Here is a 25,733-nt window from a genome sequence, read left to right as displayed (position 1 = left end):
ACACCCCTTTGGTACATCTCTAGACCAACTCAGCAGCAGCTCCCTCCAAACCCTTGAATGTAAAACCTTGGGCTGCTGAATTATTATTACTGTATCTGAGGGAACCACACTGTCTTGTTCTTACCCTTACAAATTTTACAATTAGTCCTCCAGCACAATACCTTCTCCTCTCCCTCGCCATAGTAACAGGGGAACTGTTATTTTTGTATATTTGTTAGGAATGTAGTTAGCATTCACTGAATAAACTCAGAAAGCAATATTTCACATAGAATAATTATGAATATGTATTTACTTGAATAAGCTGTTGATTTTGCATGAATTCTGCACACTGTTTCTTAGGCAAATATGCTAATGATTGATGTGTGAAAATTTACTTTATTTTGGGCTTGTCAGACTAACTAACACAGTGATCCAAATCCAGAAAATTGTTTCCTTATGCCTAAGGAACCATAACAATTACAGGAATATTCCAGAGACGTTGATTACTAATACATCAAACCCTTCTCTATGGATGTGATGATTTTGCAGCAGTATTTCCAAACAAAATTTACTTTGCTGCTGTCTCTTGGCATTGGTATTCAATCAAGTCCTCGTGGCTGTATCAGCTGTACCAGGAGACCACAATGGCATTAGAATCCTTTCACATGGTGTCTGTGACAAAACCTGGGGACAACACTGTGGGCAGTGATGCCAATGGGCACTGAAAGGGGCAGTGCCAGAGGGCCATGGCCATCTCAGCAGGCACTGGGGAGCAGTGGGTGGTGTTTACCTGAACTTCAACCAGGCTTTTGACAGCCTCCTGCAGTGTCCTGGGTTCTGAGCTGGAGACAAGGGGACTGAGAGTAGGGATTTGTGAAGGAATTTTGGATGAGTTAGAGACAGGACCTCTGAGTTGCTTTAGATGATGTGATTTATTTTTACTATCTTCTACATAGGCAGGAAGGGTGAGTTTGGCTCACAGCTTCACCACATGGCTCAGAAAGCCACAAAACCTCTAGTTACAAGATTTTTTAAGGATTTATTAACCAATAAAACACTGCCAACAAGGATATTTATGGTTTTGACCCAATCCTTAAATATTTTGTCTTATGGACTCATGCTACAGTGTAAACTTTCTTATCCAATCATGTTATGACACACAAACCTAGAGTACTGTACTCTAAAACTCTAAACTTTCCTCTACTTAGCTTAACATGTCTCTGCTTTAAACTATAAACCCACATTCTTGTTTCTAGCACATAAGTTTGGAAGCCTTTTCCAAGGTCTCAGATCAAATCCTGTGTTTAATTCAAAGCTTTGGCTTGCAGGCCCAAAGTTCTGAGAGTTCCTTGCATTTGGGATTCCAGCACTGATCAGGAGGGTAAGATGAGTGGAAAATTGACTGGACCACAGGACTCCAGGTATTCCATGCAGCAGATCAGAGTGAAAGAAGTGACTGGTTACTGGTGGTGCTCCTCAGGATTCACTGCAGGCTCTGATGTTATCCAATGTCTTCATTAAAGCTGGACTTGGAGTGGAATGGAACCTCTCCAAGTTCACTGATGACCCAAAACTGGTGGAAGAGTGGATGTACTGAAGGCCAGGACATTGAAGGGGGATGACAACTGGCTGGAGAAATGGGTTGAGAGAAACTTCACAAAGTCCAATAAAGGCAAAGTCCTGCACCCAGTAAGGAATAATGTCCTGCAACAGCACAGGCAGGGCTTGCTAGAAAGCAGCTCTCAGGGCAGGACCCAGGAGTCCTGGTGGACAACAAGTTTGGTGGTGAGGCACTGGCACAGGTTTCCCAGAGCCATTGTGGCTGCCCCATCCCTGGAAGTGTTCTAGGCCAGGTTGGGTGATGCTTTGGGCAACCTGATCTAATGGAAGATGACTCTGCCCATGGGGGGGATTGGAATGATGTGATCTTTAAGGTCCCTTCCAACTCAAACCATTGTAGGATTCTGTGCTGGGTCAAGTTCAGCAAAAAGCACCAAGATGCTCAGGTTGCTGGGGCACAAGGAGTACAAGGACAGGCTGAGAAAGCTGGTGGTTCATCTGGAGAAGAGATGGCTCAGGGAGTGTCTAATTGCTCCCTGTAACTACCTAATAAATGATTATAGACAAAATGGAGCCAGACTCCTCTTGGGGGTGCACTGTGAAAGGCAAGGGGCAGTGAACCCCAGCAAGGTGGATCCCAGTTGGATATAAGGAGAAAAACTTCATGGTAAAGAAGATCTAGTGCTAGAATAAGTGCTCAGAGATGTTGTAAGCTCTCCATTCTTGGGATATACTCAAAACCTATCTGGATAAGGCCCTGAGTACCCCCACCTCACTTCAAAGCTGACCCTATTTTGAGCAGGAGTATGGACCAGACATGAAAGCTGCCTTCCAGTTTATTTTATGGGGAGTTTATAGCGAACACTTCTAGTGGATTTTGCACTTGGAAAACTACTCCTTTTATCTGTATTTTGGATATCTTTCATGTCACAGTAAATTTCACCAGAAAGGCATCCAAAGAATGGGAGTTTTGCCAAAGAAAATGAGTGCTGAGGCTAATTTGTGTCATGACAGTCTGGCTATGAATTTCTAATTGCATCGCTCTAAGCCCTGACTGGTTCCATACCTACGGCTCTCTGTAGCCGAACATTAATCACCAGCTTCCAGGGATGAGAACCTTCCTGAGCTTTCATCCCCAGCTTGTGGGGGATGCAAGCTGTGCCCTGCAGTGGGCAGCCACAGTGCCTGGCTGTGTGTTTGCAGCCTGCCTGCCTGCACTGAGCAGCCCCCACGGAGCTCTGGAGATCGGTGAGCGCTCTTCAGAGCAAGTCAGGAGCCAAACGTGCAGCTCGAGAGTCTCCCACATCAGCTGCATGTGGAGAACTGTGCAGAGAACTTCCCAGCTGTCCTGAGTGTTTGTCATCAGGAATTGTGCTGCTGACACAAATGACACCAAGATTTCACAGTTCCCTTCCCTTCAACATGTGCATTCAAATCCCAGACGCAATGTTTGACGCAAAAACAGGTTAAATAAGCAGGTTTGCACAAAACCACTGCCTTTTTTTTTTTTTTTTTTTGGTGCTTTTCTCTTTGAAATGTGAATGGGACTTTGCTTGCAAACTGAATTTAATTTTTTAGTCCTGATGATAAACCAGAAATAACTGCCTTGATGTGAGTTTGTTTCTGGAGGAACATGCTCTCCACTTTGCTCAGCCATTTCAGAGCACCTATTCTTCCAGTTCTCTGGCTGATGTGCTCAACAAAGCATACACAGAGAAGTGCTCCAAATTGTTTAAGAAGCTTTCATTCTAATCTGTTTGTATGGCAAACAAATATGTCAGAGGAATTAAACTAGTGGGTAACTGCATGTTACAAGATTTTTTAGCATTGCTCTATTAATGTGACTGATTGAGTACAAGATGTGTTGCTTGCCATTTCCTGGAATAAAAAAATGAGCTGTTGAGTCTTAATGTGCTATTCCAATTATGGTTATAAAATACTGAATCAAGTCTTTCTTTAAGGAAAAAAAAAAAAAGAAAAAAAAGAGAACCATTTGGAATTAAACAGTTCAACAGAATTAATAATGATTCCAGATGGGCCTGTATTTGGCACTAAGAAGTGTGTGAAAGGAAACATTTTCAACCAGAAGCTTGAATGATTTATAAGAGTTCTTGAGAGATTTTTCACTAGTAAAGATGCCCTTTCAGCCTCTGCACATTTGGAGCTAACAAAGGAAGTGACACTCAGTGAGTGAAAACCTTGGCATTGGTGAAAAACACACATATGTTCACAAGCAGAAGTGCCTGAAATAGCACAATTAGCAAAGCCAGGTTCTTGACACACTCTCAGCTCCTTGTTTCCCTATGAGTAAAAGAGGAAGAGTAGCAGTTCCTCACCTTGAAAAGGTACTGAAAATAGGAAATCTTTTGTGATTACTGTGGGGTAAATAGATACCATGATATTGATACCTGTAGCAATATGGGGAGGATAAAAGCGACTTCTGCAAGTTAAACCTTTTCTTAGGTTTGGGACAGACAAGACACTGGGCCAAAAAGAGAGAGGTCTGTGTTTGACAACAATTATTTTAGTATCCAGTGTTGGGCAGACTTGGGACTACTGGAAGCAGCACAAGGCAGAGTTACAAGATCTTATCCAAAAATGAACACTGTTTAATGAACTGACTAATTGTCTCCCTCTCCCATAGCATTCCTGTAATAACCACAAAGTATTTAGCTGCCATTTAACTCTCTTAAATGCAAGTCAATAGTTGGAATTAGCAAAAAAATCTTAGCATTGAGTGGTCAATCAGCCTCTTTACTGGTCACTATGATTCATGGATTATATTAAACAGAGAAACAAGGAAGCAGATTACTCACACTTCATGTATTACATTAAATCAATTATTAATAGACAGCTGAGTATCTGACTGCCTTTTCTCTGTTGTGAACTCGTGGGAATGATGAGCAGCAAAGTAGAAGTTAATAGACTGCCCCAAACCACTTTTTTACCAATTACAGTGTTAGCCTGGTGTCAGTTAATGGAAATTACTGAACTTTGCATCCTGCCTCTTCTGTGATTTACAGCCCAGTCCTTGATCAAGATTTTAGGGAGGATGTCTTTTGCAGGGGGACTGGAAATGACAACATATGGCTTCTATCTCATATTACATCCATTTGTAACCTGCAGATTTAACTTCTTTTCTTCCTATACAGGAGATATCCCCTCCTCCCTCTGCCTTGTTGCAGCCAGATCCCAGTGCCACAGAACCTGTCCTTGCCAAATTCCTCCCTTTTATTCCAATATCCCTTTCCTTTAGTTCACCACTTTAACACTTTCTGTCTGCTAGTGCCAGTCTTCCTTTGCACATTAGACTGCCCAATTATTCATCATTTCTGGGCCCAGGTTCAGCAAGTCTGTTTGAAGATGATAGTTGCTCTGCACTCACAACTTCCTTTTATATTGGTGGTCCTGAGGCTTGTATCAGGCTCCCAAAAAATTATCATTTTTAATGAATAAATGACATTTTTCTTTAACTGGTTTGAAAGGTTAAAAAAATAATATTCCACACACAAGTGATTGGATTCCATCTCTTCCTAGAGCCATCATGTGCTGACAGTCCCATGGCTTTATTCTGTGAGTATCATGATCATCATTAAAATTTAAAGGCAGATGCATTGTGATCAGAAATTTCATTCACTAATTCCAGTTGTTGAAAATAACCAAGAATTAGCCGTCAATGTTTCATTTTTAATTACATCTTAGTGGTTAAGCAGTGTATCTCTACCTTCTATTAATTCTGCACTTAAGAAATATTGAAACTGGTCCTTTCACTTCCTGAATTTCCCAGGCCTTCAGTTCTTTCCCCTTTACAGCTTATGGCCTTGGGGAAAAAAAAACAAAAACCAAAATAAACCCAAACCTTGCAGGCTGCCTGTTGGATGTAGAGAGTTTCCATGTTCTCCATGTACTCTGTAGGTTGTGCTCCCTGCTCTCTTCTGCTTCAGGTGCTGTGAGCACAGGCACAGCTTCTCCTTCATCCTCACCATGAATTTATCCCTTTTAAAGGGGTTCACAAGGTTGCTGAGGTTCTTCTTGTTCTTGCTTGTTTTGTGCTTTTGCTAAAAAGGTTGGTAGAGAATCTGATCATGTTTTTTTCTTCTCTCTGCCTTATTCATCAGCCTCTGTGGAGTGAAATGGATTGTGTTGTCCACAGCTCTGTAACTTTTCCATTCATCCAGTATGTTCAGATGAATCTGACTTTCTAGTGTTTAAACCAAAACTCATCCAAGCAGATGGAAAAATTTCTAATTCCCTCAGTTTCTGGACCTCATAAACTTGGCTTGTCTCTGCAAGTCCTTGCACCTTTTGTAGAATTATTTATAACTTTGCAAAGTCATTAGAAAGTTTTCTAAATGTTGCCCAAATGAAATATCAGGGCTTCACACCCCCTCTGTGGAGCTGTAGATGAGCTAGAAAACTCAGAATTTTTTTTTTTCTGCTGAATAAAATAATACTAAAGATTTGGAGATAATGTTGGGCTTAGGCAGGCAGAGCAAAGCACCAGCAACTGCCTGGGAAATATATAGAGAAAAGCCAAACCTCATAAACATTTCCTTTCAGGGAAAGGAAAATATGTTTTGAAACAATGTAAATAAAGACATTACAAAACCATGTTTTTCTTTTAGGACAGCACCATCCAGAAAGGATGGTTTTTTTCCATTTAGGAAATAAATCTGTGAAAAACTATCAAAATCGATCAGAAGCAAAGCAATCTGGACAAGAATAGGAACAATCAAATTAAAATTAACCTTTTTTTTTTGTTTGTTTTAGAATTATAGGAGCTGTCGGTGGGGTTTTGTTTTGTTGGTTTTTTGGTTTGGGTTTTTGCTTTAAAGATCTCATTTTCTGCCAAAAGATCAACTTCAACAGAATTTTCATCCTATGATTTTGTACACGTTTCCACAAAATAGCAGATGCTAATGCTAATATTTATTCACAAAAACAACTTCAGATATAATAAAACAACTTGAATAAACCACTAGGAAAAATACACCCTTGCTCCTTGCTAAGAGCCTTTTTGCCTTTTTCCTGCCCCAGCCCATGATAAAGGTACAAGTTGGGACTTGAATCCTGCAAGACCCTGTGGCAGGCTGGGTTATTCACTTACTGAATGCTGTGTTGCAGCAGTGTGACACAAGCTTCAGGTCTGCACCTGCATGGCATTACTTCATTTTTGGGATATGTCCTCCTTTCCTTAACAGCCCCTTTTAAAGCATGAGAGGCTTTCATCCACTCCCTGCTGATTGGGAAAGGAGAGGGCGGTTCCCAGCCCATTCCTTGGTCTCCAACATATCCTTGCTGCCCCAGTGGGAGGATCCCAGGGAGGAGAAATTAAAATGAGGGAAAAGGCTGTACTTCTAATGTAGATCCTGGGTCATTAAATAGCTACCCGGGCTTGCAGGCACACAACACCTGTGGGAAAGGAAAAGCTACAAACCCGAAGAGATTTTTTTGTAGGTAGGATTTTTCTTCTTAAAACACAATTTTGCAGCAGAACCACCCGTGTTTCTGCTGTGCCAGAAAAAGACATTTGAATGAACTGGCAGATTCTAAAGCCCTCTAGAAAGGGAAGCTCACTTCTGCTTTCCTAGTTGCCTAGGTGATTAACATGAGACAAACACAGTTCTTCCTATGGTTAGTCTTAAATCCATAAGACAAAGAGCTTTTTGGCTTGGTGTTGCAAGATGTGAAGGTGTTTCAACAGCAGGATTTCACAAGAGCTGTGCCCTCCTCCTGTCCCTTTGCTTGGATGGCATTTCTGCTGTGAAGGTCACCTTCCAGCCACCATCTGAGCACCCTCCAAGCTGTCTTGGGGCCAGGAGGGGACACTGTCCCTGGGAGCACCCAAGTTCAGGGGTATGTAAAGCTCCTGGTAGTTAAAAATACCGAGCCACCCGCAATTCTCTTTGGTGCCATTGACGCCCTGGCCAAGGCTGCTGGCCGTGAGCAAGAGCAGATTGCTGGGCTGGAAATCAGAACCCCAGGCTTCTGTCTCTCTGGGCTCTGATTTCAGCTGATTTCTAATCCTGCTGCTGCTATTCTTCCCCTGCCATGTCTGTTTGGAGAGCAGGTCCTTTGTGGCAGGGGTGGCTCTCCCTGGGTGTTTGCTCAGTGTTTGCACAATCGGCCCCGCTCCCCATGGATGGCTCCCAAACACAGAGCCTCTGGAGCAGGCTGCTGGGGCACAAATCATCCTGAAAAGCCAGTTCACAAAACGTGTGATGGCTCAGAAAAACTGCGGGTTTCCTTCTCCCCTCCAAGGATTTCAGGCTGCTCCTAAAGCAGCATCACCAGGAGACATGGAAATGCTGCTGCCCTTCTGTGACAGATCAGGAAAGAGAACCCCAAAAATGTGAAATGAGCTTCTCCACCTTATATAGCAAACAGGCTTTTGCTGCCCCTTTCTCCTCCCCCAGTTCAGTATCACAAAGAGACAAAACCTTTTTCAAGACAAAAAATTCCCTGCATGTCTTCAAGATTTTGCCTCCTGCTTCCTCTCCCTCTTCCTGGGCTGGCAGAAGCTGCCACATCTGCAGATCTGTGCTTCCTTTAACGTCTTCACTTTCTTCCATGATTGTCTGCTGACCTCTGGAAACTCTCCAGGGATTACTGGAGCAAATTTTAGCAAGGGAAAAATGGTCTCTTCTTTACAGAGGCAGCCACTGCACGTGTATGTTATGCCTAATCCATGTTGAGGTTATAAACACCTGCATCCACCTTAGCCCTATTTACCCACAAATTAGGATTTTTTTTGGTGAGACTTGAACATCCACACATTGATAGTAATTTAAATATTGATTTTTTTTTTAATTGGGAAGCAAAAGAACATTATCACCCTTCATTTAACCTCTCAGCTCCACCGTGGAAGAGACAAAATGGCACAGGATCTATTCTAAAGATGGGCAAATAGAGGTGAGGGATTACAGTACAATTTGTCTGGCTCCTAGAGAAGTCACAAATGAGGATGGAGGCATTAAGCTGGTGATGCTTGGGCTAAAGTAGCCCATCACCTGCTCGCTATCCAGGAGAGGAAACCATTCTCCTTCAGGCCAAAAACTTTCTATTACACTGCAGAGCAAAATGGAGAGCTGCCTTTTCCATCCTGTGTGTTGTGTATGAATTTGAAGCTGCTTCAAAAAAGGAGGGTTTAAAAAAAAGAAGAAAAAAAAAAAGAAAGAAGAAAGGAGAAGAAGTTATTTCAGACATGTTTCCTGGGTTGTTGTCTGTGTTTGATGTTTTCAGCTGACGCCAAGTGGAACGAAGCAAATACAGCCCTGGCTGCGGCGCTCTGTTTCCCTGGCTGGCAGGGACACCTAGTGGGTAGGACAACGTGTGCTGCTGAAGGCAGGGGAAAACACGCGGTCTTGACTTCCCACCAAGGGCAGTATTTCATTTTCTGAGTCATGGCAGGGCCTAATTGATGCTCATGTTACCCTTTGGAATTAGCGTGGAGTCGGGAGGAGTTTACAGCCAAACCTCCTTCAAGGAACAGAGTGTAATGTGAGAAGGTGATGTGAGCAGCGTTACCCAAACTGCTGCTAACAGGAATTCCAGCCTGGAATTTGTGCAATTGCCTCTTTTGAAGACTGCCACAGTCACAATAACACCTACACGGGCTCTGGGTGGGAGCTGACTCGGGGCTGGCGTGATTCATCTCTGTCTGCACTTACGCCTTTCATGGGCTGCTGCATTGGGGCCACTTTTATTCTCTTGCAGACACCTACAAAATGACATTTACTGCTGCTCTCAGTGGGACAGCTTCAGCAGGGAAAGCCAGCAGGAAGCTGAAAAAGAAGAGGAAGGCAGTGTGACCATCTGCCTCCCCCAAACCAGCAGGGCTGTTCGCAGGCAGCGCCCAAATCCCTCCTGCCTCCTGCAGTACAGGTCAGGCTTTGCTGGCCCTGTCCCTCAAGCTGTTTACCAGATTGGATCCTTGATTGCATTCCCTTAACACGTGTTTTTTATGGGAAGAGGTTGGTGAGTAATTTCTTTGTTTCCATTGTGGGGCTGTTTTTCCTGGCATCTTCCCAAGCACCTGTCTGAGAGGGGCTGGCATGCGGATGCTACGTTCCAGATCAGTGGCATCCCTAAAATCCTCCAGCCTGTGCCAGGAACAGAGACATTACATGTGAGGGATTTCTTGCAGGGAAAAATCCAAACCCCTTTATAAACCTTTATGAACCTTTATAAACATGGTATTTTTTTGTTTATTTGGTTTAGATACTTTTCCTCTGCAGAGGCTGGGAACGAACAAGCAGCCTCCTGCCATGCCACCACTCTGGGGACATAGGCCCCAAAAAGATTCTTACACTTAGAAATATGAGATGAACTGCAGCTTTTTATTCAGAAACAGATCATCTAAATAGCAAGAAGCAGTTATTCTCTGGACATTTTGAAATCATCTCCTTCTGATCTAATTATGTGCTAGCACTAAAACTGACACAGTTATGGTTATTAAGCACTTTTCCTTTTTTCCTCCTTTTACCAGGAATCCTATCTTAGGATTAATAGGCACTTGCATCATTTCAGTCCTATGTGCTGTACTAAGTAGCATCTACATCACCAGCAAATATTTTTATTGTGCTGACACTGCACACAAAGTGAAATGTGAAGGTACCGAGCTTTATTTTTTTTCCCCTCTGGACTCTCAACATAATTTGAATAGCTTATGCCTCATAAGTTCCTTCATTAAAGAAGGAAACCTAATTCTCATTTAATGAAATTAATAACTTTGAAGGAAGGGGTAAAAAATACTTCTGTCCAACATAGCTGCACAGTTTTGTAGCAGGTCCTGAATATTTGTATTCTAAGTACTGATGATGGGGAGAAACAGTAGGCAATATATTTAATAAGACTTTTGGCACTAATAACCTGAATTCATACATACAAGCAAGCAAAATGCAGTTTATATGAAATCATGATTATCAGTGTGTATACAAATAGATGAAAAAACTCTCAAAGCATTATTGCCAATGACTCAATGTCAAACTGGAAGGAAATTTCAAGAGAGCGTTCCAAGCAGATGTGCAGAGATCTTCAGAACTGATTTTAGTCAATATTTTTATTAGTGATTTTCAGGATAAATATAGAGTACACTTATAAAATTTGCTCAGTCTGGCAAGCAGGATCAGAATGCCAAATGCTAAATTGAAGAGATGGCCTCAGATCAACAAGATGAAGTTCACTAATGACAAGTATGAAGTGCTACACTGCAGAGGGAGATATCAAATGCATAAATATGAATTGGGAAATAATCAGCTCAGCGTCAATATGAGAAAATTATACTCTGTGTATAGTGGTTCATAAATTAAATATGACTCAACAATGTGATTATGCTGCAAAAATTGCTAATACCACCTGGAGTTCTGTTAATGGAAGTGTTGTATGTGGAAGAGGAGAGATTGTGCAGGCATCCTGCAGCTCCTTAATGACAATCTGGTCACCCAAGTCACCCATGCTGCCTGTCACCTCCCAGACCTTCCCTGTGCTCCCTCTCCATGCCCTGGCCTCAGCCACAGCTGCTCTCTGCTGCCTTCCCCTGTGAAGGATCCTTGACCTCTTCTTCTCTTTGGAAACCTGCCCGTGCTCCTGCTGCCTCACGTTGCTGCTCCTTATGAAAATAAGTTACAGGTGATGCCAGGGGTGGTCTCCATGTGAATCCTGTAGGCACATCCTCTATGGATCCCACATGGGGAATGTGTGCTGCTCAGAGGATGCTTGCAGGGACTCTGGCAAGGAGGGCATGTGCTGCTCCTGCAGAGGGGCTTGTGAAAAATGTGTATTTTATGATTGGCTTTTTGCAAATATTAAAATGAATATTATATGTGTTGTGTTAGAAAGTAATGCTGTATTAATTCTCTTAAGTAGTGTGCTAAATACAGTTTTAGGTTATAACAAAATGTTAAAATAGAAACCATACTGTGTACAATACTTTTTTTAAGATAGCAGCCACAGGACACCTAAATCTTTCAGAGAAAAAGAATTTATTGCTCTCTATCAGAAAAAATGAACTTCTTCCTGCCTCGCTCAGGCTTGAAGGCACCGTCAGGATTCAGAGGAAGAAGCTGACACTGACCAGACAGAATCCTGTGTTTGAATGGAATTTATGCATCATGTTTGAGGTGTATGAATATGCAACAGGCTGTTGCTTTTAAGGGTTAATCCTCTGTTAACGTGGGTCCTTTTTCGGGCTTATTTTGCCCAGAAAGAGGTACCCGGACGTCTGTAACTCCTTGTTTCTGTTGTCTCATATTGTCCTAAGCCAAATTATCCAAATTATTATTACTCTAATTATATTGCTATTTTTATAACCATTTTATTACTATTAAAATTTTAAAAATTTAAGAACAAGTGATTGGCGTTTTTCACGGGCTGCCTCCTGGCAGCTCTGCTCTGGCACACGGGAGCATCACCCAGAGCAGGGCACGGCTGTCGCTTCCAGGTCCAGCTCCTCCAACGGGAAACAAAACACTCGAAGGAAACAAAGGAGACTGTCCCTTGAGAGTTACCACGGTCCAAGGCAAGACAGGAACATGGAGGGAATTGACTGCATTTCATTGCATCGTTTTTTCATCCTAGCGAAATTTTTTAGAGGTGCTTGGCTGTGGGAGTTTTTTTAAACTGCTCAGGATTTAATGCTGCCCGGAGCCATCCCCATGGCACCGCGGGATGACCCCAGGGCTGTGACACTGCCACAGCCAGCAGCGACAGCGCTCCGAGCTCCTTCCACCGCTCCTGCAGGCACACCGCAGGATGATGGCGGCAGGCTCAGAGGGCGCTGGAAATCCTGTCCGGGTCAGAAATCATAAACAGATCGCCCTAAAACCTGCAGGGGGGCGCGGCTGCTCCCAGGAGCCCCAGGCTGCCGCTAGATGGCAAACGTTAATTTCCAAATCCTGGAGATGCCGGGATCCTGCCTGGGGGCGTGCGCTGCCAGGGATGGGATGGGATGGGATAGGATGGGATGGGGATGGGGATGGGGATGGGGATGGGGATGGGATGGGGATGGGGATGGGATGGGGATGGGGATTGGATGGGGATGGGATTGGATGGGGATGGGATTGGGATGGGGATGGGGATGGGGATGGGGATGGGGATGGGGATGGGGATGGGATGGGATGGGATGGGGATGGGGATGGGGATGGGGATGGGGATGGGGATTGGATGGGGATGGGGATTGGATGGGGATGGGATTGGATGGGGATGGGATTGGGATGGGGATGGGATTGGGATGGGGATGGGGATTGGATTGGGAATGGGGATGGGGATTGGATGGGGATGGGGATAGGGATGGGGATGGGGATAGGGATGGGATGGGATGGGATGGGATGGGATGGGGATGGGGATTGGATGGGGATGGGGATGGGATTAGGAATGGGGATGGGGATTGGATGGGGAGGGGGATGGGGATGGGGTTAGGGATGGGATGGGGATGGGGATTGGGATTGGGGATGGGGATTGGGATTGGGGATGGGGATGGGGATTGGATGGGGATGGGGATGGGGATGGGATTGGGATTGGATGGGGATGGGGATGGGGATGGGGATGGGGATGGGATGGAATGGAGATGGAAGCCAGGTCCCAGCCCTGCACACACCCAGGTGTCCCCTGGCTTTCTGACTGCCCCACTCCTTCTGGGCACCCATCCCAAAGCTGTGCCCGGGAGTTTGTGCACAGTAAAGAGCTGGGAGATGCTTTGCCAGGTGTCTCTCCCCCCGAAGCAGGGAGCCAGGGCTGTCCTGCACTGCTGTGTGGAGACTCCTGGTGATGCTCTGAGCAAGGCCAGGGGGGTCAGAGGTCCAGGAGATGGCTCAGTCAGGCTCGGGGCTCTGCAGGACAGGTCCCACCAGCAGCTGGACACTCTCCAAAGAGCCACTGCCCCTTCTCCTCCAGCTCCAGCTCTTCTCCCTCTCTTGGCCCCGGGCTGGCACTGGGTGTTCTGGAGAACAGGGGTGTTTTTCAAGGCTCGGGACATTGTATAGGATGGGAAAAAGCCTTTTGTGCACTTCCCTCCCTGATGGTTATCTCAGTAAGCATGACAAGGTAAGCTAAGAAAGCAGCTCTGCTGAACCTGGTCTTCTCCAGATGGCTATCAATCCCTGAGGAAATGGGCACAGACTGAAAATCAGAGTGGTGCCAGCATTGCAGCAACCTCACTCTTGCCATATTGTGAGATGTACACATAAAGTCTTAGATATATTTTAGGAAAGCCTAAAAATTGTCTAAATTAACCTTAATTTTCCTGTGAACTTAATGAAAATATTCATCTTCCCCATCAGTCACGGGAGTGGCCTTATTTTAATCAGTTAATTTATCTCAGTGTGAAGATACTGGGAAGCTCCAACCCAAGTGTGAGATATGTGCTCCCCTGTACAGAAATAAACTGATTGTGTTTCTCATAGCACAGGTTTTAGACCAAGAGCTGACCTTATGAACAACAGTGCTTCTAACATGGAATGTTAGATCCTTCCAGGGGATAAATCACATTTCCTCCACAAATACAGTTCACTATTCCATGTCACACTACCAGGAAAAGCATTTCTTCACCACAGCAGATAGTGCTTTTGTGGCAAAGCACAGTGGTTAACACAGCAAATTCTGTGATCCTGAGGGGTGTGTAGGGCTCCACATGGTTTTCCTTGCATCTGCCAGTGGTGGCAGTCCTTTTACTTCTTTTAAGATCTTACCTACAAAGTCATTCAATAGCCACCAGTTGTTCTCTGTACACTACAACTCTTGCAGAATTTTGCAATGTGTTATGAAAAATAGGGCTCACTTTTACTGACACTTTTAAATTGCATGCCATGTGAGCTGTATTCTTCATCATCTGTATTTTAATTCTTTTTCAGTTGCCTGGCCCTACATCCAGTGTTATTAGCTGAAAGCAAAATCAGAGCGAGCCATTCCAAGCCAGCTGACGAGGAGCTGTCTCCTCCCCATGGTATTCACTGTCTCCATTTTGAAGCCCAAACTTCCCAAAGTGGGTAAGGATCTCCCCTGACTCCACAGAGTGGGGTAATCACCTGATTTCAAAAGTAATGTCCTGAAAAACCACAGGTTTTTACCAACAAAAGCAAAATCTTCTGTCTAGAATTCAGATATTGCAACTAAGTGAGGAGCTCAAAATACCCCTGGGCTGGATAAAGGATTTCTGCCTGGAGCCTCTTGGTGAATCCTTTCCCCTGAGGCATGGGCTGGTGTTCAGAAGGCAGCCCCTGCCTCCTATTTGCTTTCTCTGGGTTTGGGATATATGGTTCCTTATCTTTTTCTGCCTGCCCAAACTCATGTTTTCTAGATCACAAATTACGAGGTCAAACTGAGCCCAGGCACCTCCTTCTCCTTTTCCTTCTCCCTCCTCCCATCTTGGGAACCATAAGCTTCTTCCTGAGTTTTTTCTTTCCTCTGCTGACATCTTGTCAGGACTGGGCAGAGAGACGTGAGGCCAATGATACTTATTAATGTGGAAATTGAGTTGTAGCTAACACAGAGCTCAGACAAATAATAAAGCATTTTTCAGAGTCTGGTTTCTCTGATGGATTCTTGCCTCAGTACCTTTCAGTAACAAGAATCACAGGTGAAAAGATCAATTTAGGGTCAAATAACAAATTAGTAATATATTGTTAGTTATTGTTTCCTCCAGGTGCAGGCTGAAAACTGTAAAGAAAGTTTTGTTATTAAAATGTGTGTTCACTTTAAGAGAGAAGAGCTAGGTTAGGGAAGGCTGAGGTTGTATATCCTTCGTTTTCTGAGTGGAGATAACACAGGTAGTTACAAAAGGGCAGGGGTTTGGTTTGGTTTTCTTTATGAAGGTCTCATTCCATGCTCTTGCCTGTAGTCAGGATGGACAGAAGGAGTCACCACCCACCTGCAGTAGCCCAGGACCTGGAGTAAACTGGGACACAATGCCCACACACTGTAACACCAGGGGAAAAAATTGTATTGGGATGCTGTTAACAGTCCTCTGGCATCAAAAAAGCATTCCCTGATCTCACCAACATGAGGGACATACCCAGTGACTCTGAGCAGTCAGAAATGCCAAAGGGGGAGAAACATTTCAGACTGTCCTCTAACACTTGAGGAAGGAAAGCAGATCACAAGCCAGTTTTCAAAACAACCTTCCATTTCAAAGTGAGCTGTGCTCACCTCCTGTGAGAGGAGAAGGCAGCTGAAATGCAATCTGGCCATGGGGAAGTGCAGCCTTGAAGGGAGCAGCTTGAACAGTGGAAAAGTGCCCAGGAAGGACTGGACCATGTAGGGGGATAGAATAGAAGAAAATAAAGATAGTGTAGAAAGTAATCTCAGCCCTAAGGAGTTGCAGCTGGGCCAATTATCAAAGACTAGGAGCAGGCCTGACTTTACCAGGCCACAGCTGTAACCAGTGAGACGAAGATGCTATAAAAGAGTGGCTGGGTGAGAAGGGCACTGGAGTCATTTGGCTGCTTTGTGAGGAGGAAAGAGTCAGAGCTCTGAGGAGCTGCCCATGAGAAACACCAGTAAGGTCTGGAACTTTTGGGACAAGGAGACAGCAGCATGGAGCACCTGCAATGAGATGGCAACAGGACCACGTTGTGCATTCAGCTGGATGTCTGACAGCCTGCTCATTACTGCTGTCACTTGTGAGGGACAGGCAGCCTCACAGGGGCTCTGGAGGAGTTTCCAGTAATCCCAGAGCTTCTGTGCTGGGTGCTGGTTACAGACTGCTCCCCACTGGATAAGCATGTGGGAGGCAGAATCTCCCCCAAAGGCACCAAGAGGTGTTAGCCAAGGGCTCAGTTAGTTGGTAGTGCTCAATTGAATGCTTGCATTCGTAGCTTCACAGAATTTTTTGAGCTCAAAATTATGTTGTTTACTCTTTTTTTCTTTAGTTTCTAAAAAATAACTGTTTTCTTGTGTGCAATGGTGCAGCCTGGTTTCCTGTTGTCCTACATATTATGCAAAGAAGTACCTAGGGTAATATAAACCCAGACATATTTTAAAAAAAATTAGTGAATACTGGATGGAGACAAGGGGAATAATTCCTTGAATTTTGCAAGTTTTTATTGTCCTTACTCAGAATAAAGCAATGTTTAAGCCTGCAAAATTGTTGTGAAAGGGATTTAATTTTTCCTTGTGTTTTTCCTGACACATCTTAGACATGTTTTGATTTTCATTAGCTATTTGATAGCAGATTCCTAAGGTAGTGGAGAAAAATCAAGAAAACAAAAGAGTAATATTGGTAATTGCTTTTCAAAGGGCTCTGTTATTGTTCCACCTGTTCCCTTTATGCAGCAGGGTAAATAAAATGAGTGAATGAAGAACTGGCTTTATTTAAAAGCATTAATTGCTGATGCAAAAGGTGGATAGAATTTAGTCTTAGTTGGAAAGGCAATGAAAATCCTTTACTGTTAATTTTTAACTTTCTATTTCCTCATCATGGGTCTGTAAAAATGCAACATCCTAATTTTTTTTTCATGTCCTAAGTACAATGGATGGTATTGAAGAAAATACAAAGGCTTTCTCTTTTTTCAGTAATATTGTCTAATTCTCCCTCTACCCCCAGGTAATAATTAAATATAGAGCATGCAACAGGGAAGGTCTGTTCATAGTCTCAGACTGGTATGAACTGGGAGCTAATCCATGGTTGTGTGACAATGTGAGAAAATGGTTGGGAGATCAGAGTAAAGGTTCCTGTTTCTAGGAAGATTCATTGAAAAGCATGTAGCTCTTTTCCTGGAGAGATGCTCTGGAGCCTTTCACATGCTTATTTTAATCATTTATGAAAAATACACTGAATAGGAAAAAAAAAAAGTTGAAAAAAAAAAAGATGTTTCTAATTCTAGTAATTCCAAGCGGTGTCTCAAGGTTGAGCACAAAACAAATCATACATAAATAGTAGAAAACAGTCTGCATCTTGTTGCCATGACAATGCCCTACTTATAGCACATTAAGCTGATTCATGTCTTTTCTCACCTCACTGTTAATAAATTATGGTGGCTGATGAGAATTAAGCCAGCTGGAAGAGCCAGTGAATGTAAGCAGCAAATTAATTTGCCACTTAAACGTGGTGTCCTTCAGGGGAATCGCCCTCTACATAGCAAATAGTATCTTACTGTATATGTAAAGCAGTAGGAATAAGTTGAAACAGCTGATCTTTGTTTTCTTTGTGATGTTGATGTATCACAGCTTATTGCTGTACCAGCAAGAGCTGGTGCAGCCCCTCTCCTGCTGTAGGCAGCAGCACCAACTGCATGTGGTGGCAGACAGGCTCCTGCACTCCATCAGCGAAGATTACAGGAATAAATCTTTAAACCTTGATTCCCCAGGTCTGAGTCATGTTTTCTCATGGAAAGTGTGGGACATTTGGCCAGCAGCTGCTGCAGGATGTCACCTGCAGTGCAGCACCTTTATGCTAAGCTGGTGCCCGGTGCCTGCACGTGCGGGGTTACAGTGGGGACAGTCATTTCCCAGCTGATGTGCCAGTGGGGTTTATATGCAGGTCACAGTGCAAGAATGCAGCTGAGAGCAGGCATTCATCAGCTGTGAGCAGAATTTAGGCTTCTTGATTAATGTATGTTCACACTGGAAAAGATTTTCCTTTTTTTCTTTAGGGAAAGGTTCAACAATGGCTATGGTAGAAGGGAATAAACTCTGTATAGCTCATAATGGCAGCCTTTAAATGAAATGAGCCACACTTCATTCAAACCTTTGTCTCTGCACTCACTTCAAGTCAATAAACTCTAACAGCTGGAGCTGGAGCTCCTGTATTGGAGGACTTTCCAAGTCACAAGTATAAATCCCCTTGAAAAATAGCAAATGCTTGCTCTTGGGGCCTGAAATCTGTGAAACCCTAACTGAATTCCAATAAATATTCTGCTAATAAATATTCTGTGATCTTCAAGCATTTGCTCAAGTGCAGGAGCACTTCCCTATATTTTTTCTTCACTTTCTTCTTGAATGGTTTCACTTCTCTCTCAGCTGTAAATCAAATGCAAATTTTCTTTGGCATTGTGCTTCAGTTCGAGTTAACCAAAGAAACCTGATCAGAATCACCTGAGGAAGCCAAATTAAACAGTTGTTCTGTATAGCTTGGCTAAGCTTAGTCCTCTTCCTTTTGATTCCTAATTTCATCTGCTCCTTTCAGTGAAAAATCACTGGAGGCTGGCACCTGCTCTGTTATCAAAAATGCCACTATGATGTATTCCACTTTTGCTGCTCCTTCTGGTTCTTCAGCCTCCCTTAGCAAGGCTCAGCCAAGAGGATGCCAAGCACTCCTACCCCTGCTCCTCCCCCACTGCATTAATTCTGACTGGGAGATAGCAAAGACCCCAAGCTCAGATCTTCTCAGCAAAATGATGTTTGGGACCACCTTGTTTCTTTCCCCTGCAGTGCTCAGAAGCAGAATCTCCCCTGCCCCATTTACACAATTACAGAATCTCACAGAATCACAGAATAATGAGGTTGGAAGAGACCTCTAAGATCATCGAGTCCAACCTATGCCCTAGCACCTCAATCAGTCTATAGCACCAAGTGCCATGTCCAGTCTTTTTTTAAACACATCCAGAGATGGTGATTCTACCACCTCCCTGGGAAGTGCATTCCAGTACTTTATTGTAGGGGGATAGAATAGAAGAAAATAAAGATAGTGTAGAAAGTAATCTCAGCCCTAAGGAGTTGCAGCTGGGCCAATTATCAAAGATTAGGAGCAGGCCTGACTTTACCAGGCCACAGCTGTAAGCAAGGAGAAGAAGATGCTATAAAAGAGTGGGGTGGCTGGGTGAGAAGGGCACTAGAGTCAGTTGGCTGCTTTGTGAAGAAGAAAGAGTCAGAGCTCTGAGGAGCTGCCCATGAGAAAACTCCAGTAAGGTCTGGAACTTTTGGAACAAGGAGACAGCAGTATGGAACCCCTGCAAGAAGATGACAACACTTTATTCCTCTTTTGGTGAAAAACTTTTTCCTGATATCCAACTTATATCTTCCCTGATGTAGTTTGAGACTGTGTCCTCTTGTTCTGCCAGTGCTGCCCGGTGGAAGAGACCAACCCCACCTGACTACAACCTCCTGTCCTTGGGTGATGTTGTGATGCTTGTATCCCCATCCGTGTGTTCTGCTTATGCTGGATATCATGTTCTGTGCCTTCAAGACCGGCTCTGAAGAGTGAAAGTTTTGTTTTGGTTTTGCTATCAGCCTGCTCCCCCACGGCTGGTGGGACACACAGACAGGGCAGTGCTGCTTTTGCTTTTTGCTTTGCTCTTGCTCCTGCTTCTGCTTTGCACCTGCTTTGCTCTTGCTTTTTTTGCTTCTGCTCATTAGTTAGTTTGGCTAAGCAGTCCAAATTTTTCCCTGGACTGTTTTTCCTTTCCCTTTTTTGGAACCACTCGAACCTGCTCTGGACTGGGACCTGGGAAACACCGGGAGTTTGCACTTTGTGGCCTGCAGCAGCTGCCCCAGCACCGGAGGGACTGATAACAGAGCAACCACCCCCAAGAGAGACTTTCTGAATTTGTCATCTTTTTTGGAGTGGTGAAAGAGTGGTGTCATCTGGTATTGTTCATTTTGTGTGCTGGGGGGGTGCTGTGCCTGTTAAATAAACAGGTTCTTTCCACTTCTCTCCAAGGAATTTTTCCCAAACAGGTTTAGGGGAGGGGCCATGTGGATTTGCTTTCTGGAGGGGCCCCCTTTGGAGGTTTTCTCCCAAATTTGCCCTAAACCAGGATACCTCCCTTCAGGAATTTGTAGAGAGGAATAAGGTCACCTCTGAATCTCCTCTTCTCCAGGCTAAGCAACCCCAATTCCTTCAAATGTTCCTTATGGCACTTGTGTTCCAAGCCCTCTTCTGGACACGCTCAAGCATCTCATTAAAGGGGGACTATTTGTTTTCCACACATTTCCTCATATTCTCCCAGAGAGGCTTTTGGAGAAGATCCTCTGCCTTGTGCTGGGGACCAGAAGAGGCGATTCTGCTCTGAAGAAGCTGAGTTCTCACTGCAATCTGCAAGCCACGCTGAGTTTTGGGCAGCAGCACTGCCAGCCCCTGTGGCGCAGCACAGCTGGAGAGCTGAGCCTGCAGCTGCAGAGCACATCTGGAGAGCCGAGCCTGCAGCTGGATGGATCCTGCCAGCAGCAGCATCGGCCCCACGGTGTCCCGACACTCCTGCCCATCCTTTCACAGCCGAAGTGATTCCATGGGTTTTGCACTTCAAAAGCGGGTCTGTGCACCTCATCCAGTGGCTTTGGAGCCATAAGAACGGGCACATGTTGGGAGCTGGTGCTTGATATTGCATGCAGCCCTAAACTCTCATTCCTCCCATTCCTGTAGTGCTCATCAGCTCCATAGCAGTGTTAAGGTTTCTTTCTTTTCATGTCCACACCAGCAGATTTGGATCTTGGTGAAGAAGATGGACTGTTCAAATGTTGCCACATTTCTCTTCACAGAGAAAAGCAAGGCAAAATCATTCCCAAGAATATTTCTGGGTTTCACCTTCTCTGAACCTCAGAGAAAAAAACCCACAATTCTTATCATTTGTTGTGCCTGTGTTTGTGCAAAAGGAGAATGCAGTATGGAGATTGTCTACCCAAAGTGATGGTGTTTTGTTTCCTTGCCTATCAGGGCCACGTGTGCGCGTGTGTGTGTGTTGGGACTGTTGGGTGGCAGTCATGACATTCTGGGCAGTTGTGTGCAGAGTTGAGTGCTTGGCAGATTCAGTTTAGATGCAATGTAATATACTATAGAATAACATGGTATATTATTATTATTATGGTATATAAGAGGGAGTCCTCCTCATCATTTTCTCCCCTTCATCATGGTTCCCTGCAAATACTATATTCTAAAATACCTTTTTTTTTTCTTTATAAGACAAGATATGAGCGCAGCTGAGAGATTTTCCTGAATGGATTCAGAAGTATCAGCAGCTTTCAATCCACAAAACTAAAATTCCTAGACTTCTTGCAATTTCAAGGAACAACACAAAATTTTATTTTACATGAGATTAATTTATTACCAATTAATTTAGATCCCTACTCTGAATTATGGAAAAATTCGCACATGTTAGCTAAATTGAAAAAAATTAGCTAATATGGAAAAATTAGCACATATTTTGGAAAAATTAGCTGCAGGAATTGTGCATTGAAACCTGCTTAAGACTTTCTGAAAATTGCAGGAACTGATGTGAAGCTGACTTCCAGCCTCTCATACAAGGAGCCTTTGGGAAACAATGAGTTAATCTGTACCCTACTTTGACTCTTCCCTCTCCTGTTTTGCCTGATGACCAAAGTATTAATGATCCAAATTGGCATCACACATGCAACCAATCCCCAAATCTCATGGAAGAGAAACGAGCACCACCTCCTCCCCTGAACAGCCATCACCCACCCTGCCCTGCCAGGGCATCAGCTGCTGCATAGTGGCTGGAAACCTCTCCCCTCCAGAGCAGCTGAGCACATTTACACCAGCTGAGCACGTTTACACCAGCTGACTGACCCTCTCTTGTAACTTGCCGTGTGTGTGGAGGCCTCTGGATTTCAGGGGCTGGAGCCACAGAAAGGTGACAAGGCTTTCCCATGTTTCCTTCTGATCGTTTTCCCTACTGGAAAAAGGGAGAGAGGAGATTTGGTTGCTTCTAAAGCAGATACTGGGCAGCCATGGAGAAAGAGGATGTGCTTTTAGAGGATGTCCATGCAGCTTCTGCTGGAGCCTTGCCATGGCTGGGTGCAAAAAGCAATGGCAGAGAGGGCTTTGTAATGAGAACAGTTGTGTTTCCTTCTGCATGTACTGAAAATCCCAAAATCTCAAATCAGCCCATGCATATGAAGGATCACAGCCTCCAAAATCTGCCATTACCTTCCTGCCCTCACCGAGAATGTTGTTGATTTGAATTAAGATATGTCCCATTTAATGCATCTTGGATGCCTGGGAAGTTTTTCCTATTTTCTCTGCTTGTACCTCTGAAAGAGGGAGGCATGGGGTGGAGAGCCTTTATAGATCAGCTTGCCATCTTCTCCATCTGTTCCAGTAAATAGTAGATAGAAACCATGAAAGGCAAAGCAAAAAATCAATGCATTCCTTTGCATGACACTTAGCACAAGGATGGCTGACTTACAGAGCTTACTTTAGCTCATTCTAAAAATCACTTTATAGATGAAAGATTTTTTTTTCTCTTCTCCCTGGGTTATTCTAGTTCATGTTCATCATAATGATTCTCTCCTTCAGTTTCCATTGTGTGGCACATGATGTGATTCTTGGGGCTGCCCCTGTGCAGGGCCAGGAGTTGGACTGTGATTCTGTGATTTTATGTATTGCTATTTTAAATTAAAGTGAAACAATTTTGTACTGTAAGACCACAGAAACAGATTCACAGCTGATATATTTTGCCTTTTCCTCATTTCCTCCAGCACAGCTATGTACAGTGATAGCCTGCAGTCTGACTTCTTCTGTGTGCTTTTCTTAAAGCATATTACATTAAAAAAAAATCCATCAAGTGTAAGTCTAAACACTGCAGCAAATTATTCACTAGGGAGTTTGGAGATAGGTAGCCTTCAACAACCTATGCTATTAATACAACTTAGAACCACCTTTGAGTAGTTGTGCTGTCAATAAAATGCAGAAGGAAAATCAGTCTCCAGTCAACTTTTCATATGCAGAAACACCTGAACTCAAAATTATGAAACTGTGACTTTATATATATAAATGCCAGTGGTTTTATCTGAAAGTGCCAATATTACATGCTAATATCAGGCTATAAATGACACTCTTACTTGCTAGCTTTGAAAGTATTAATGCTCCTGATGACTTTTTGTTTTCTGAGATACAGAACTGAGGGGGTTCAGTAGTAATTTTTCAGACATGAGCACTCTGGTTGAAGTTGATTAGTTCAGCACTTGGAATAAATGGTCTTAACATTGCCCTAATTTTGTGTGCACCTTGTGTCAGAGGCAGATGTTGCTGATCAGCAGCGGATAATGCAGGCACCATATCAGCGTGGCTGATCTTGCTTCCCCAGAAAATAAGTGGACATTTTTTATTTCAGTGGTTAGAAGCAGCCCAAATCTCCTGCCTTCCCACATTTCAATATCTTGTTCTGTGTGGTGGGGGGAGAAGGGGGGGAGAACCTCTTACCAGTGTGGCTCTTATGCTGTCTTAGAGTGTCTGAGCCTTTGGTTTCTCTTATTTACAGCCACATCTTGTGTATGTGGCAATTACAGCCATGACTTACTCTGCAGAAAGCATGCTGGGGAGGTGTGTAATTTCTGACACTGTAAATATGGGGAGAACTATTGCCAGATGATGATCAGCTCCTCGAGGGTTATGAGCCACCAGAGGGTTTAACAATTTTGGATCCATGTCACTTTGCAATGCTTTTGCCTGGGGACTGTATGAAAGCTTTATTTAATCTTTAAAGATATTTTACTTTGAAGTTAGTTACATTAAGATAGTGAATGTTAAAAGCTGTGCACAGTGAGCTGTGGCTTCACTTATTCCCTTTTTTTTTTTTTTTTTTTTGAGGGGGGTGGTGTCTTTCCCCTGCAGAACAGGGGAGCCTCAACATGAGGCAGAACCCAGGGAGAAATGCATAGCCAGAATAACTGTAACTAACACCAAGCTTAGCATTTTGCCTCTGCTGAACAACCCCTTTCTGTCTCAGGCTTCCTAAGCCAGACCTTGCCTGTTTCTGAGCCAGCAGCAGGGTTTGGACCCCTTGGACCCAAAGGATGGAGTGAAGAGGGGTGGCACAGGGGGTGACAGCAGCAGGTGACAGCCCCATGTCCCAGCAGCTTCCTGCCTCTGTTGATTTCTGCTCCTCTGGCCAGCTCCCAAATGGGTCAGCCCCAGCCCTGGGGTGGATTTCAGTAGCACTGTTACCTAGAAACTGGGTCTGTCTCTTCCTTCCACTGCTCACTGGCTGGAGGCTCAAGGGTGAAAGTTTTGCATGTGTTAGAAAACCTCAAAAAAAAAAAAAAAAAAGAAAGAGAGAGAGAGAGGAAGGGATCCAGCTTGGTTAGCATTTCTAGACCACTAATAGTGCTGTCAACTGCTCTGCAACCTGCAAGGGGCCCCAAAATCTCCACTGAGCAAACGTGGGCTGTGCAAGACACTGATAGCTGGTTTTTGAGTCAGCACTTCCCAGTGTGTCCTGCTTGTCCTCTCTTCCAATGAAACACATACTGAAATAGGAGCCCTAAATGTCTCCTTTCCTGATCTGAAGCAGTGGCAGAATACTGTCATTGACTTGCTTCTGTGACAAAATCTGCACGGTGGCTGACAGCCACGACACCAAATGCTATTTGCCTTTTTGTTGTTGTCAGCAGTGTTAACTCTTAACGAGCAGAAAAGAGACAAAAGTGTGTGTTCTCTTCCAGGGCACACATCCCTCTGCCTCACTGCTGTGGGGTGAGCTGTGGTACCTACTGCTATGAGCAATGCTGCCTGTGCTTCAGCTGCTTTTCAGCAGCAAAACCTTTAACAGGATGTTTTCTTTCAGAATTAAGGTGTTTGCTGCACTTCTTTCATCTTGAAGGTAGATGAGGAGCAGTAGTGCCTGTGGCTACTCTAAACAGTGCCATTTATAGGTCAGGTCTGGGGTGGCTTTGGTCACAGGCTGTCCTTTGGCAGCAATCTGGTTTTGTAAAGTGGGATAGGGTCACACAAATATTTTCAAATGATTGTTTACTAAATCTTGTGATCCAAGGTGTGTGTGTGTAAGAACTTTATTTCCAATAACCACATCAGTTTATCTGTGCTTTCTGAACAGCTTGGTATGCTTGGCACAGTTTAACATGGCTTAAGTCTGTCTACAGCTGGCCTGTTGTTCAATTCTTCCTTACACTAGAAAATATAAGGAAATTCTTTTCCTCTCTGTGACAGTGCATGTCTGTAATTATCCAGAAATCATCTGAGAAATCTGAACCCAGAGAAACACAGTTTGATATCTGTGTGCTTGAAACAACAGAGCTTCTGCAGAGACACTTAGCATTTATGGAAAATCCATTATGGTCAATACATATCCTTCTAATTATTTGATCAGGAGCCTGTGCAAAGTGAAAGTTCCCCATCTGGTTCAGTCAGAGATGCTTTTTCTATTTTAAATTTTTTTAACCTAGCTGCTATTTAATTTTCTGTTGATTTTCTCTCCCCACTGTTTCCCTCTGCTGCTCTGTTCCATGTCAGCTTGCTTCCCATCTTTTATTCCTCTCACAGTTACAAGAGGCTCTGTCCAGCAAGT

General features: G+C 43.9%; 1 long non-coding RNA gene across 3 annotated transcripts; it reads left to right on the top strand.

Annotated features, from left to right (window-relative positions):
• Positions 1-11,964: 11,964 nt before the first annotated feature.
• Positions 11,965-18,225, top strand: LOC136555200 (uncharacterized). Of its 3 annotated transcripts, none has more exons than XR_010783438.1 (3): positions 11,965-12,058; positions 14,388-14,522; positions 18,126-18,225. It is a non-coding gene; the product is annotated as an uncharacterized lncRNA (long non-coding RNA). The 3 variants fall into 3 exon arrangements; XR_010783439.1 differs by lacking the exon at positions 18,126-18,225 and adding an exon at positions 14,630-15,045; XR_010783440.1 differs by lacking the exon at positions 11,965-12,058 and adding an exon at positions 12,238-12,333.
• Positions 18,226-25,733: the final 7,508 nt, after the last annotated feature.

Source organism: Molothrus aeneus, chromosome 3, assembly GCF_037042795.1.
Source record: "Molothrus aeneus isolate 106 chromosome 3, BPBGC_Maene_1.0, whole genome shotgun sequence".
NCBI lineage: Eukaryota > Metazoa > Chordata > Aves > Passeriformes > Icteridae > Molothrus > Molothrus aeneus.
Note: the sequence above shows the minus strand (reverse complement) of the source record. Positions and strands in the feature narration are given on the sequence as shown.